We start from the raw sequence: 14388 nt of genomic DNA on the forward strand, positions 1-14388 counted from the left end.
TTGGGAAAATGCACCCAAAGTCTACAGCTTTACAACAGTTGTGAGTACCACCTTTTGTAGTAGGTAGTAACACCCCCTTGCTAGAGAAATTCAGAGAAAAGAAAAGGTTAGAGCTGGTCTCAGCCTCCCGTCAGGAAAGAGAGGACTGCAATCCAAAAATGGTATGTAACAGCAGATAAAGAGCCTGAATAGACTACATGGGCAGCCCATAGCAACCATGCTGTTAGAAAGTCTGCTCTTTGAAGACTTAAAATACCAGCTAGGTGAGAATAAGGACATAAAATAGGTATATGTAAGGGCCAAAAAATAATAATAAGAAAAAAAAGTACTTCTGTTTGTTTGAATATTGTCTGCTGTATCCTGGACAGTGGAAGGTCTGAACAAAACTGATACTGAGCATGTATGACAGTATGTTTACATATCATAACTATGTTCATAGAATAAAAATATAAAACTAAGTTTAAGTATTACTTGTCACATGGGACAAAAAAGTCACAACAAATGAAGAGTACTACACTTTCTTATCCCAAATTTAATTGAAAAGGAAGTGTATAGACAGTAATGATTGAAAGCATCAAAAAGACATCATGCCTGGTCTCCAGATTGTCTTGTCACAAGACATGGTTAAATGGTAATGTAGAAGGATCACAGAGGTGGCAGTTATGCTCTAGTAAATTAAGTAATGACACATTTTCTATTATTGTGATTTGGAAAGAAGTACATTATTATAACTAACTATTTCAAATTAAAGAAATAATATTTATGTATATGCATCACAGACGAGTTTAAAAATACAGTTAATGTCTGTGTAACACATAGAATGTAATGTGTTTACTTTTGAGAACGATGTTTTATGCTGTTTAACTGAGTTTAATTTTCTCTTTATTCAGATGCTATTGTGAAAGAGTAGAAGCATCTCAGAATTTTTACAGAAGAAATTCATTATTTTGACTCAGTTTTTAAGATGAAATAACACCTAGTTCTTTATCCAGAATTCTGAAAATGTTCCATTTAGCAGTATAAATTCAGCAAGATGACATAACTGCCAGACTTTTTCCTGTGATATATGAGTTTTCTGTTTGATGCTGCCAAATAAACATAATGAGCAAAGTGGCTCATTAGAATTTTCATCACCACCTAGCATTGAAACAGAGTGAATTCTGTTCAGTGGAAATGCAATTGGCTTTATTGCACTTTTCAGCATTGAGGAAGCAGAGAGAGGAACAAAAGATTCCTATTAAGAGCACACAGATAATCTGCAGTTCTCTTAAGAGATTAGACTCCTTGAAACTCAGCAAAATTGCTTCTGAAACTCTGCAATTCAGTGCTTTACATATACTGCCATCTGGCTCAGCACTGTAAGCACAGGAAGAACTGAAGTAGAGTATTCTCATACAATGATAGGGCTTTGTGCTTCTTCATGTAGCATTTATTTTCTGTCTTTAAGTTAGTGATTCAAAACAAGAAGCTCAGTTTTAAAATATGGGCAGTTTAACAGGTTATCAAAATCTCACACTTAAGACCTGATTCAGACAATTAAAATCAATACAAGGGCTGGCTCTCATTGACATTGATAGGCTTCACAGCTCATCTTTGCATTGCTAATCAGCTTCAAAATGTTCCTCAAGGAAGAATTTTTCTTTCCTCTTATGTTTTCAGACAAGTACTGAAGCTATATGTTTTTCCAGAAGCTTCTTTGTTAAGAAACTTTTATGTAATAAGCCCTGTAGAAATGTACTCGTCAATGATAATATTAGATTCACAAATTATGTCATTTTTGAGGTTAACAGAAGTAGCTGGTTCCCATTGAATACTGAGATAGACTTGAATGCCTTTGGTACCATTTACTAGAAAACAATATTGAAATATTATTGTATTACTCTTGTATGTTGATGGACAGTCATCTGTTAAGACAACTACTATAATAAATATGTTGGTATTTCCTACGAATTCCTGTTTCCACTGTAGAGATACTTCAGACAGTCTGTCATTTTCATAGGCAGATGACAGGCAATATCAGTGTGGCAGACTTACTACAAAGTTCAACCTTGACTGTCTGAGAATTTTATGGAAGAATAGGTGGCTTAAAGCTATTTCAGTCTGTGACTATTCCACTTAGGCCAGAAAAGGGTAGTTTTATGGGGTTGCTTTTTAAAGTTAACCTGCATCATCTCTGTGAGAAACTAGCATGAAAAGATTTTGACAGTATATGATTAATGTCATGGGCTGAAGAAACAAATCAAAATGTGATTTTGCCACTGCTCATTGTGCCACATTTTAAACGAAGAATGCCACGTGTAATAAACTATTATTTTGTTGCTGGATGAAGGTTGCAGAAGGCCACTGTGTCATCACTATTAAATTTATCAACTGGGGTTCTGCAGGTGGACATTAAATCTCTTGTAATGTCAGCGTGAAACATCCATGATCTAATTGGCTTGACTGTAGACACTCCATGTAGCCACAACTTGGAAAGAAAGGTCAGAATTCAAAGAACAGATGGCAACTGGCTAAAGTAATTAAGTGCTGAAAATCCAATGCCTCTTTACACACATTGCACAGAATGTTTAATAAGAAGTTTGACCAAAAAAGCAGGAACTCGGCATTTTTTTCCCCTTTTCTGACTCCAGGAATTCAGTTTCTACTGGAAATTTAGCATTAAATGAAAATGAATATAAATTTATATCATTAAAAAAACATGGAATATATTTAGAAAATCTCCTGAATAGGACAAGAGTATTGATCTGCAAAAAGCAACTATTTTCGTTTAGAATGTTGTCTTCATTATGCAAAAAAATTCCTGTAGAGAGTAGCAGAGATGGATAATAAATTATTCTGTTATCATTTGTCCTTAGCACCTTGTTCCTCAGTTCAGATACAACAGGTTATGGAACCATAATAGTTACAGCCACATGGTCAGCAAAATGAACTGTCAAATTACTGAGAGAGGAACTAAGTCAGGATAATTTAAATCAAAACATCTATGACCACGATATAACTTACGAACACCAGAAAAAACTGGTCATGCTAACCAATTGCTTTGGGCAAAATGGCCTTAACATGGGTGAGTTTCCTTAATCCAATTTACTAGCAATTAAGACATTGTTTCTTTATCGATTCAAATATTAAAAAGACATAGCCTGTTCAATAAATATTTAGGAAGTCTCTTTCCCCAGGTTCAGCTCCCATTGTTTTTGCTGCATTTTATACTTGAGCCCCCCCTACGACCCAGTGATTCAGAGGTGTGTCTGTTCCAGCATGGGTTATCCACAGACAAGGTGAATAGATATTAGACATAATATAGTGCCTTTCACTATGACTTTGAGAAAGCTTAGTTTCCAAAAGAGATTTTCAAATAACAATTATTAAAAAAAAAAAAAAAAAAAAAAAAAAAAAAAAAGTTGGAAGGACAGCAGGGCAGCTTACTGCAAAATTTTGAGCAGAAGCAGAAAATTTACTCCTTATAGTTTAGATGCTCCCATCATGCAGGCCCTGGCCCACCACTGTCCTGTGATTAATGAAGTGGAAGGCAGAGAAAACAGTGTGAGACAGCAATTAATGGCTGCTAAAAAAATGCAGGCATGCAGGTTTGACTTCATAACACCAAATAAACAAAGCTGTTCAGACTGAAAAAATTTGCATTAAAAATTCTGAGGTAGATTTTTACTAGAGATCAATGTATGGCTTTTCTGCTATGACAAGTATGTATTTGTCATATGCATTTCAAGGCAGTGTATTGTCACAATTCAACAAACGTGACCAACTCACAAGAAACTCAGCAACTGGAAAATTTCAAACTTAGACTGGTTTTGTGAAGATGTAACAAAGGGTATCAAATATTTGTGATGACTAGTCACTTTGTGTAAATCTGTTAGAATTGCACAAACATATTAGACATCTTTTTTCATGCTTGAGGTTTATAAACCTGTGTTCTGTAATGAGTTCTGTATTTTCTGTATTTGTTTTGGATTTGATAACGAATTAAAAAGCTAAATTAATTTTTTTAACCCTGAAATACATCACAGAACTAATCAAATTGCTGCAACTTCAAAACCTTTGAATGTCCTCTTTATACCTATTGCTCCCTTTTGAGAAATAGAGAATGTATGAAGCAAATTCTCTCCCCCTTTTCTTTTTTCTTGCTTCTACTCCTGAAATGAAAGAAAAACAGAAGAGGATGGGAGAAAATGTGCATGCAGGAGTTTGAAAGTTTATGTTTATTTATATCTCATAAATGGATTTCTATTTCTTTGTTGCTCACACTCAGCTGAGAGTCATTCCTGAATACCTTTTTCCTAATGGGTGCAGTTTTTGCTTTTTTTTCCCTAGTGGATGTCATCATTGCTTGATCCAACAGATTATTATGCATCAAATACAGATTCATTATAGTTGATCTGTAGATAACTTTCTGTTCATATGCTAAGGCTCAAGGATGTTTCAGCTGATTCTTTTAGTTTACTGTGCCTTCACTTACTTATAAAGGCATAAACCACGACAGTCTTGCCAAAACATTGCTGAGACCTTGGAGAACTCTACAAAACTGACATGTCTCAAAAATACAGGGAGAAAAGATGTCAGTTTGTTTCATGCTAAGGAACTTATCAGTAACCTCTTATAACACCTAAACTGTGAACTACAGACTTTGACAGACAATTCTTATGGTTCATTCACAGCTTTTTCTCTTCTTGACATAATCTTACTAAATTTCTTTTAGGTGAGAAATGAGAATTGTTTACTCTTAGAATCTGACTGAAGCTTAACAGTTTAAAAATAACAAAATGTTCTTTACTTTTTTTATTAAATTAGAAAAAATGAACACTTAGCAGTAACATTTTGTATTTTCAATCAGTCACACTGTCTCTGGCACAAATTGCAAGAACATACTTCACACCTCTTTCATTATTTGGCTCTTTCTCTGCTTTACAAAGCTATGTTTTCTTGACAGTGAATAAAATCTATGAGTATCATAAACAATCCAGAATATGAGAATCATTCTTTGAATAAAATCCATAGGAAAATAAGTCTTCAAATTAGGTTTACAAAGAAGCCAATGCTACTAGGTAAAACCAGACTACAGTTAGAATCTTTAATATTGTCTCCAGGTCATAGCATCAGTTTAATCCTTTTCTGGCTATATTTATTATTATCTTAGTCTGTTGAGCCAAATCTTGTAATGAGGCACTTTTAGGACACATTGACAGTTCTGCAAAACAGAATTAACTAGAAGGAGAGAAAATGAAAAACATGTGAATATGGAACAGAGGAAGACTTAGCAGCCGCTATTATCTGATTCTGTGGTTCAGAATCTGCTGTGAACTCTTCAAGTGGCATGATAAATATTAAATTATAAAATTGATTAGAAAGAACTAATTATTTGGTTCTTCAGTATACTGGCTCTTATATTTCTCTACTGATCACCATTTCTTCCTCAAAGCCATGTGGCCCATAAAGTGGGTGCAACAGGTTGCAAATTTCTTCTGTGGGACACTGATCTTTGATGTAAGTTAATTAAATTTATTTCTAGGACTGCATTTTCAAAATGTATAAATCAGTATAAATCACTTAAATCAATAGAATAATACTGCTTTGCATAATTTGCATCTCCCTAATCTTATTTTTTCTATGTGTTTCTTCATGTTGAATGTATAAGATGCTTGAAACCCAAGCATATGGAAGTAAACAGAAAGACTGTTAATGATGTTTATTGTCTTTGAAAGAAATCCAAGATCAAAAGGGAAAAAAATCATAAGTATACTTTTTCAGAGGAACAGATTTACTGGTGTTTTGGTTTTGCTTGGAACTGTAGATGAAGTACTTCTGAAGTAGGATTATAGATCAAATTGTTGAAATCCTGAGAAGAGGTTACCAAATGGGCTTGCATTGTCAGACAAAAGGTAAGGAGAGGAGAGAGAGTTAAATGAGATTGGAGACCAGAGGTAGAGATGAGACTGGGTAAAGAAAACTATTGTGAATAGCAGAAGTGTCATGTGAGAAAATGTAAAAAGAAGAAAAAGAGGAAGAACAAGTCATTATATTATGAATTTAGGCTATAGGATGGGAGCACTCCTCAGGTAGATGATACCAGCACTGAAGGAATAAATGAAAATTGTGATTGGAGGATCACGGAATCAGCTAGGTTGGGGAAGACCTTCGAGATCTTCAAGTTCAGCCTATGACGAAACACTACCTTGTCAACTCAAGGGCTGTTCTGGACTGCCTACTCAGAGGTAGCTGACATTCCAGATTTCCTTGAGCTAAATTAAGGCAAAACAGCACCAAACAATAATTAAAAAAAATTTATTTATGGCATGGTGGTTGAAACCTTTTGGTACATCGAACAGCCTGTGGCAGCAACAATTTAAACATTTCTGAACAGCCCGTGGACTAAACCTCCTGAATAGCACATGGTAATATGGATTTCTGAACTGCCCCCGGCAGAAGCAAATTAAATGTTTAAGAAGAAGAAAAAAGAAAGAAGAAAAAAATAGGAAAACAGAAGTAGAATAAAGTTACCACCAAGGTTTCCAGAGCCATCCACAGTCCAGTTCCTCTGGATGGTGAGAACATCCACAGCCCTTCTCAGCTGTGCTATTTATGACTTGTTCTCATGCAGGTGCATCTTCTTATTCTCAAACTTTTTGGAAGGGACTTGGTGGGGGGGGGTCTTATGACTTCAGTTCCTCTCCCAAAAATAGATTCAAATGCACTGCTGTCTCAACTTGTTTTTAGCTAGAGTTACCAAAGATAAGGAAGTTGGTTCTAGAAAATCACCATCCTGCCTCCGCAAGACGCTCTTTTCTAGCCACATCTTATCTCGTTGGCATGGTAACATTCTCTTCTCCCAGTGTTTAAGACATTAAGGCTTTCAAGTTTACATTAACTCTTTCAGGCTTTCATTCTCTCACACCACCCCAGGGCTCAGTTGAATCCCATTAATATTTCCATACAACACTCATTTTAGAAAATGTTCCGTTTGAATTTTGATCAGCCTTGTAAAGGAACACATTCCTGTTTGCAATCCATAATAAATGAGTCAGTATTAGACCTGGCAGTGGAATGCAATGAAAAATCTTCTAGGGGGTTTTGCAGTAGACCTTTTGAAGAAAGGTAGTTATTATTTTCAGCATGCATAAATGCTTCAGTTTCTGTATAGTGTCAAATACTATTTCTAAAGGGTATTATTTTTGAACTTTGTAAGGAACTGGAGGCAGTTTCACCTTTAAAGAATTTATGAACTGATGGGATTGTTGCCTTAAATGTTCTGTTGTCTGCACCTATAAACACTTAAATTACTGCTTTGTCTCGGATTTTTAGTGACTTGTGAATGCTGCTGTAAAATAACCCTTATAGGACAATATATCACAGGAAGGTTACACTGTAACTGCTTCTGTGATCTGTTCTCCACTTCTGAAGCACCTAACTGTCTGCAGATCACAGGCAAAGAAATCCTACAACAGAGACAAACTCATTTTGGGCTCAGGTGCATTGCAGCGAGGAGTTGCCTTTACAGAGCTTGTGTTTTCTTAGGGGCATTGGGAATGATTTTCCAAACTGCTCAGAAGACTGCCGCCTCTCACACAAACCACAGTTTGATTCAGGAAAGCTTAAGGCAAACCCCTTGTATTTAAGGCTTCTGCAAAAGGAAACTCAGTGCACCACTGCAGCTGGACCAGCCTGTGCTCTGAGAACAGGGAAGTGAGAGTGCATGCATTTATGAGAGAAGTGCAGACACTTAATAAACGGGAAATGCATTAAATGCCTTCTAAAGTTATTTTGCAATATGAAGACTTGCCTAAATTTCCTATGAATGAGTATTTTTTTTCATTTTCAACCTTGTGTGAAATTCCTTTTCTAGGTAAATGCTACATCACATAAACATAGAAAACACTGATGGCAGAAACCCAGAAGAACAGATCTTTTCATAGAGCAATTGTTTTTCTATTGCTGAGGTAGAAAATCAATAGTGCATCAAATCTGCTTTGTTCTTGAATCATTAAGGCCTTTTGTTCCAGATGGGTACATAAAAAATTACTTACCTCGGCTTGCACGTATATATTAAAAAGAAAAACCCCAACAAGTGCAAGCCTGCACTTTAAAGTATCTTCATTTTAAAAGATTTTATTCATGTTCTACATTATACAGATCGAATCTAATCTAACCCGAGAAACACTGCTTCATTTTCCATCAGGAATCTCTGTCCATTTAGCAGTGACATATAATCTGGTATTTATGTTTGAAACACTTTTTTTTCTATCATTATTAAACACTTTAAAATTTAGCATGATTAGAGTAGATGCACTAAGAAGGCTATCCTTAATTTTTTCCGATGCTTCTATAAATACTGTCTTTCATAAATATGTCAGATGGAGGGATAGAGAATGTAATTTGAGTCAGAATTACACCCTAGTCAGAGATTAGGGTGTTGTAAAACTGAAACTTGATTTTAAATTCATGAGTCTGTGTCCAATTGCTAAAAGTAGCTATTTTTATCACCTTGGTTAATTCATGACTGATTTGAAACACCTAACTGGATTTAAATTGTCAGAATTTATGTAGCAGATCTTTAATGAATAGGCCAGTTCACTGTCCTAAACTGGGAACTCTACTGAGAGGACTAATATTCACCACTGTAGGTCTGTGCCTAATGCAAAAGTTTCAGTTTTGAAAAAATGGCCTAAATATTTGGATTCTTGTGAATATTTTGTACTTTAAAATTCTTTTAATCCTAAAGAATGTAACCATCAGCTTTATTTTTTGTAGAAAGTACACTTCTCTAGGAAAATCTATCTAATAAACAAGAGTGAAATAGGGAACATAAAAATATTTTAGGAATGGAAATTCTAGCTACAATATTTGTAATGCATAGAGTTATCCGGGATTTTAGTCTTAATTTTATCTATTATGTAACCTACTTTTCATTTGTGTCAATGGAACTAATTTGTCTTTAATTCACTATTGTTTGTACTTCAACCAGGCAATATTTGGACTTCTACCTAATTAATTGGTAAGTACATGTTTATATGTTGCAGAAGCAAGAACCTAGATCTTTTTACAAACCCAGAGTTACTGCAATTAATACTCCCAGGTGAAGCCAGTGTCTTATGAATACGTTTCGAGTTTTCATTTTATCAACTTCTATGTATCTTTACAGTTATTTTCTTTCCCCAACTTTCTTTTCCAACTAACAATTATTTCTATTGAAACTTCACTGCCATCCTTACCAGTGCTTCTCGTAGTGCTTTTCAACACCCTCGAGCAAATTTGCTGAAGGAATGTGCCTTCTGGCTGAGGAGACAGCAGATTTTTTTTAATCGCATTAGCTGTAACAAGGGCAACAAGATGGGATCTACTTCTTGTCTTTTTCAACTGAGATATGAATTTTATTTTCTAACAGACATTCTGTCTGTACTGTTACTCTGCGGTTACAAAATCAGACGTACACTCTTAGGTCGCACAGCTCTATTTATATACTAGTTGCAATAATAGAGAACACAGTTAGAATTGACTTACCTCTAACATAATCTGCCCAACAAATGATCTTCCTGCTTGCACATTTCCCATGATTTAGTGTACAGCAAAGAAAGTCATGGTTAAGTTTGCATTCAGACTTCACACTACAACTTCCAAGGGGAAAAAATGTTATTGTCCAGCTGACAACTGAGAAATTAGAAATCTGACATTTTTTTTGTGTGTGTTTTGGTCATCACTTGCTTCTCAAAAATGCCCTTATCCCATTTTCAAAATCTATTTTTACAAAAATTTATATTCTTACACATAATACTTTACTGCATCTTAAGGCCTAGCATTTTCAGACACAATAGTTAGTAATGCATAATTGGAAAAGCCAGACTTTGTGACAAAATACAAACACACTTGCAGAAAGGTGAACAAACACATGGGGAGGATAGGATGGATTACCACAGGGTATTACGTGAAAGAAAGGAAAGCCTGAGGAGAGAGCTGCAAAATCCTTCTGCTGAGATCAGAGCATAGGGAAGAATGCTCATATTTATATTTAGGGTTTTGAAACATGAATGTTTATGAAACACCCTCCCCTCAAATATGCACATCTTGCCATGGTTTCTGGCTCCCACTTAATCCTTTTTGCTCACTAAGGTACCCTACACTCTTCAGACACAATTCAGATACTGTTTTCTTTCTTCCCATCCCTAAGACCTCTTCATTGCTGGCAAATCCAGCCTGCATTAATGATTTAATTAAAATGAAAACAATTGGGTGAAGGAATAGAAATTACAAAGGTAAGTATTGGGTTAATGCTCCAGAGAATAGTGCTAGGGGGTGTGCAGTTAGATCTGCTTTTAGCATTTGGATAAATGTCTGTCTTGACAAAGATCAAAAATTGTCATGAACATCTCATCCTCACCTATTTTCTAGCAATAAATTAATGAAATAAAATGGAAGTTACCAGTTTAAGGACACTCAGAACAAGAGATCTTGATTAATAAGCAAATGTTGCAGTAATTAAAAAAACAGGGAAAAAAGGAATTATCAGAGAATTATAGAAACAGAATTCTGGACTTCCAGATAAAAAGTCACTAATATGTATTTGTACATATTAGTGAATATACCTCAGCTGGTACACAGATGTAGAAAAGGGTCACACATATGCATGTTACAAAGATTTAAGGTTGGGCCTTCAAAGTAACTCAGAATAGAGTGTCATGAATTGCTACAGTGTCTGACACATAAAAACTGACATATCTGAAAATACTGTGAGAAATTGCATCTGGAACATGGGCACAACTAATAAAATTATAAGATAAACACTTCACCTTTAGGAAATGAAATTATACAAAGATTTTTGTGTGTGTGCATGTGTGATACTAAGAACCAGAAGAACGTTTTTGCTAGAGTTGGAAACACATTAACTTTTTGGCTAGTGAAAAAATATCCTGTGATTAAAGATAAATTAAAATTTTTAAATTAAATTTTTATTTGAAAGACAGAGATGACTCAGGTGTCCTGCATACAGGTTAAAAAGGGCAGTTGATTTCTCCATCATAGGGAATGAAAATTGCATATCAATGTTTCAGCACAGGGAATTGGAGTAGAACTGAAGGAATTTGGATCACAGGACAAAGACAGACCAAATGAAAATGTACAGGAAAAAGTTTAGGAAATGGGAATACTTATTTCCCTATGCTGAGAGTACAACAGGAAGATCTAAAGAGACTCAATACTTGAACAGATGGAGGATTCAGAAATTTCCAGTGAAAGGGAAGATATTTGTAGCAGGTTTTCAAGCTCTGTCATGACCCTCAAGGTAGGCAAAGGGCTATCTCATTACTCTCAAGGAAAGTAAGCTGCCATTCATTCAACTGTTGTTATTCCAGCTGGATGCATGTAGTCTGTCAGACAGGAAACAAGAGATGTTATCCCTCCGTGTAACAATTAACACACAGCAGTACTGCACACTGCTGACAATACTTAATTGTCGTACAGGGCCAGAATATTCTCAGTGCATGGGAAAAGGTGATCAATAACAATTCAGGTTTGCAGTGTGGTGCTTTGAAAGACAATTCAGGTGTGAATGATACAATGGCATCAGCTCTTATGAGGAGCAATGCTTATAATAAAAAAGGAATTAATTACTGGGCTAAGATGTGCAATTACTGTTCAAGAATTTATGCCATGTTCAACTATACATGAAAAGTAAAAAGTGTTCAACAGAAGAAGACAGTTTCATTGCATTATTTAATATTTTGAAGATACAGGCTTACTAAGGAAACAGATAAAAAAATTAGTATACATATGTGTATGTTTCTGTAAGTATAGTGATGAAGCAAACTGTAAAAGAAATAAAGTTTCAGAAATTATGTTGGAGGAATGAATATTTTCACAGCAGTAGAGAACATTGTATACAAACTCATAAATAAATATCAGTGGGCAAGGATGAAGCATATAGCCTGCTCTGAGTTCTAGCTGCTGTTTAAGTAAGAAAAGATCTCAGTTCTGTTAGTGAAGGAGAAAGGGCAGGCAAGGTACAGATATTTCTGGAGTGGACTATCTTTCTAATGAGAATCTAAAACTTTCATGACTCCTTGACTAATAAGCACACCCAAGTTGTATATTAATAACCTTTATTGCTCAGAAGAAAAATCTGATTCTTCATGGAAGACTGGCCATTTTGAAAATACTCAATAGATTTTTTTTAACTATACTCCAGTTGACTTTCATTTCAATGAGTAATATAAATGACATTGAAAAGTAACGCTTGCTGCTTAACAAGATAAAACAAGCATATCACATCTTCATAATGCACTTAGAATAGTTCCATTTCAAATTAATTGAGTTAATTTGGAAAATTTATGGATTCAAATGTTTTTAAAAATGGTGACAAGATTTCCTAAAATATGTTTTTGTTATTCAAAACAATTGAGTGGTTTTGCTTATTTTGCAGCACAGAAACCAATTTCAGAAGAATGTTTTCACAGTAATTGTGAGCTGTGATAAGGAAAATAATTGCCACAGAAGTGTTACGTTAGAATTAAACCTTGAAAATAACCAATTTAATCTGCTGAGCAACTTTGTGGCATCAGAGAAACAACTACAATATTTGCATAGAGGAAATGTTCCAATCTTGCTGGTCCTGTTGTAGACTCTGGGATCGGAGTTGTAACCTCAGATTTCAAAGTGATGGATGTCACCTCCATTGTTCCATAACACTGCATGCTATGCTGCTTATGCACCCATAAAGAGGTGGTGTTAGATTTCAAAAAGTACTACTTTGCTCAGAATGAAACGAAGCAACTTTGCTGGAACGAAAGTAACAAAATGCCCTCTTAGGAGGAAGGAGCAAATGGAAAGGTACAAACATACTGAGTACTTTTAGGACTAAAGCTCAGGAGCCAGCAAAAAGTAACAGAATGACATGGAAAATATCTATGTGAAAAGAGGTTCCAAAAGCACTGTACCTATTCATTATTGTGCATTCCAAGGAATTATCTATTTTGTATGCACAAATCAAAATTTACTTGCATTGATAGTTAAGTATGATTTGTGTTTGGTGTTTTCTCAACTTCATTAATTGCCTCACTTACTTAAAAGTGACTTAGATGAACAGCAATTGAATATGAATGTAATTTGTTAACAACATTCATTTCCATCCCTTCCTTTCAAGAAGACAATTCTACAATTTGACATCATGAGCAAGATACTCTCAAAGTCTGTGAAAATGCTCTTTTGTGAAGCATCTGCTTTTGAATTGGATCCAATTATCTTCTTTGTAGTTTGATTAGGATGATTGGATTTAGGTTCTTTCCTCAAGTTAGCACTCTCACACTCTAGCAATATTATGGATTTGATTATGGATCTGTACCATCTTCTCTAGTCTATGCAACACCTCTTCCAAATGATTTATTTTCCCATTAAAATCATAACTGCCCAGACAGCTACATTTTATCAAGTGTTCAATGTTTTGTCCAGGAACATTCCTTTATCTTTGTTTTATTTCCAGTGTTGTACACTTACACGATTAGTTTCACTTCTTTGGTCTTCAGTTCACAGTATTTTGATTAAGTGATTTCTTCTCTATCTCTAAGCCTTTCAGCTGAGCTCAAATAAAACCCAAAAGCTAAATAAAACCTCCCAAACAACTCAAACCAAACATTTTTTATGTCTTAAATAAAACAAAACAAAACAACAACAAAACAACAACAAAAAAACCCACCCAAACTTTTTTCACTTCTGTTAATTTCTGTTGTTTTTATTGGATGTTTACTTCATTAGCATCAAATCAATCTCTAAATTTCTTTTAATTTTCCTCTTCCCTTTTGTTAACTAATTGATAAGTGTTAATTGGTAGTACTTATCAATTAATCAACAAAATAATTTTCATTTCTATGTAATATTTACATTGTTAGTCTCTAATTTCATAGAACAATAGGTTCAGGTTGGAGGGGACCTTAAAGAATAGCCATGGACAGGGACATCTCCCATTAGTCCAATCCCTCAATATCCCATCGAACCTGGTATTGAACACTGATTGGAATGGAGAACCCATAACTTTCCTGGGCAAGATTCCCAGCGCCTCACCACCCTTACAGAAAATAATTTCTTCCTAACATCTAAACTGAATTTCCCCACTTTCAATTTGTACCCATTACTTCTGTCCTAGCACTACAATTCCTGATGAAGTACCTCTTTCTGGCTTACCTGTAAATCCCTTCAGATACTGGAAGGTTGCTATGAGCTCACCACCTAACCTTCTCGTCTCCAGACCAACCAGCCCAAAGTTATTCAGCCCAAGTTCTTCGGGATGGTGCTTGAGCTCTTTTATCAACTCTGTGTCCCTCCTCTGAAGTTGCTCCAACAGTTCTGTGTCCTTCTTATGTTGAGGACACCAGAACTATAGCCAGTACTCCGGGT

Source organism: Sylvia atricapilla, chromosome 1, assembly GCF_009819655.1.
Source record: "Sylvia atricapilla isolate bSylAtr1 chromosome 1, bSylAtr1.pri, whole genome shotgun sequence".
In the NCBI taxonomy this organism is placed as follows: Eukaryota; Metazoa; Chordata; class Aves; order Passeriformes; family Sylviidae; genus Sylvia; species Sylvia atricapilla.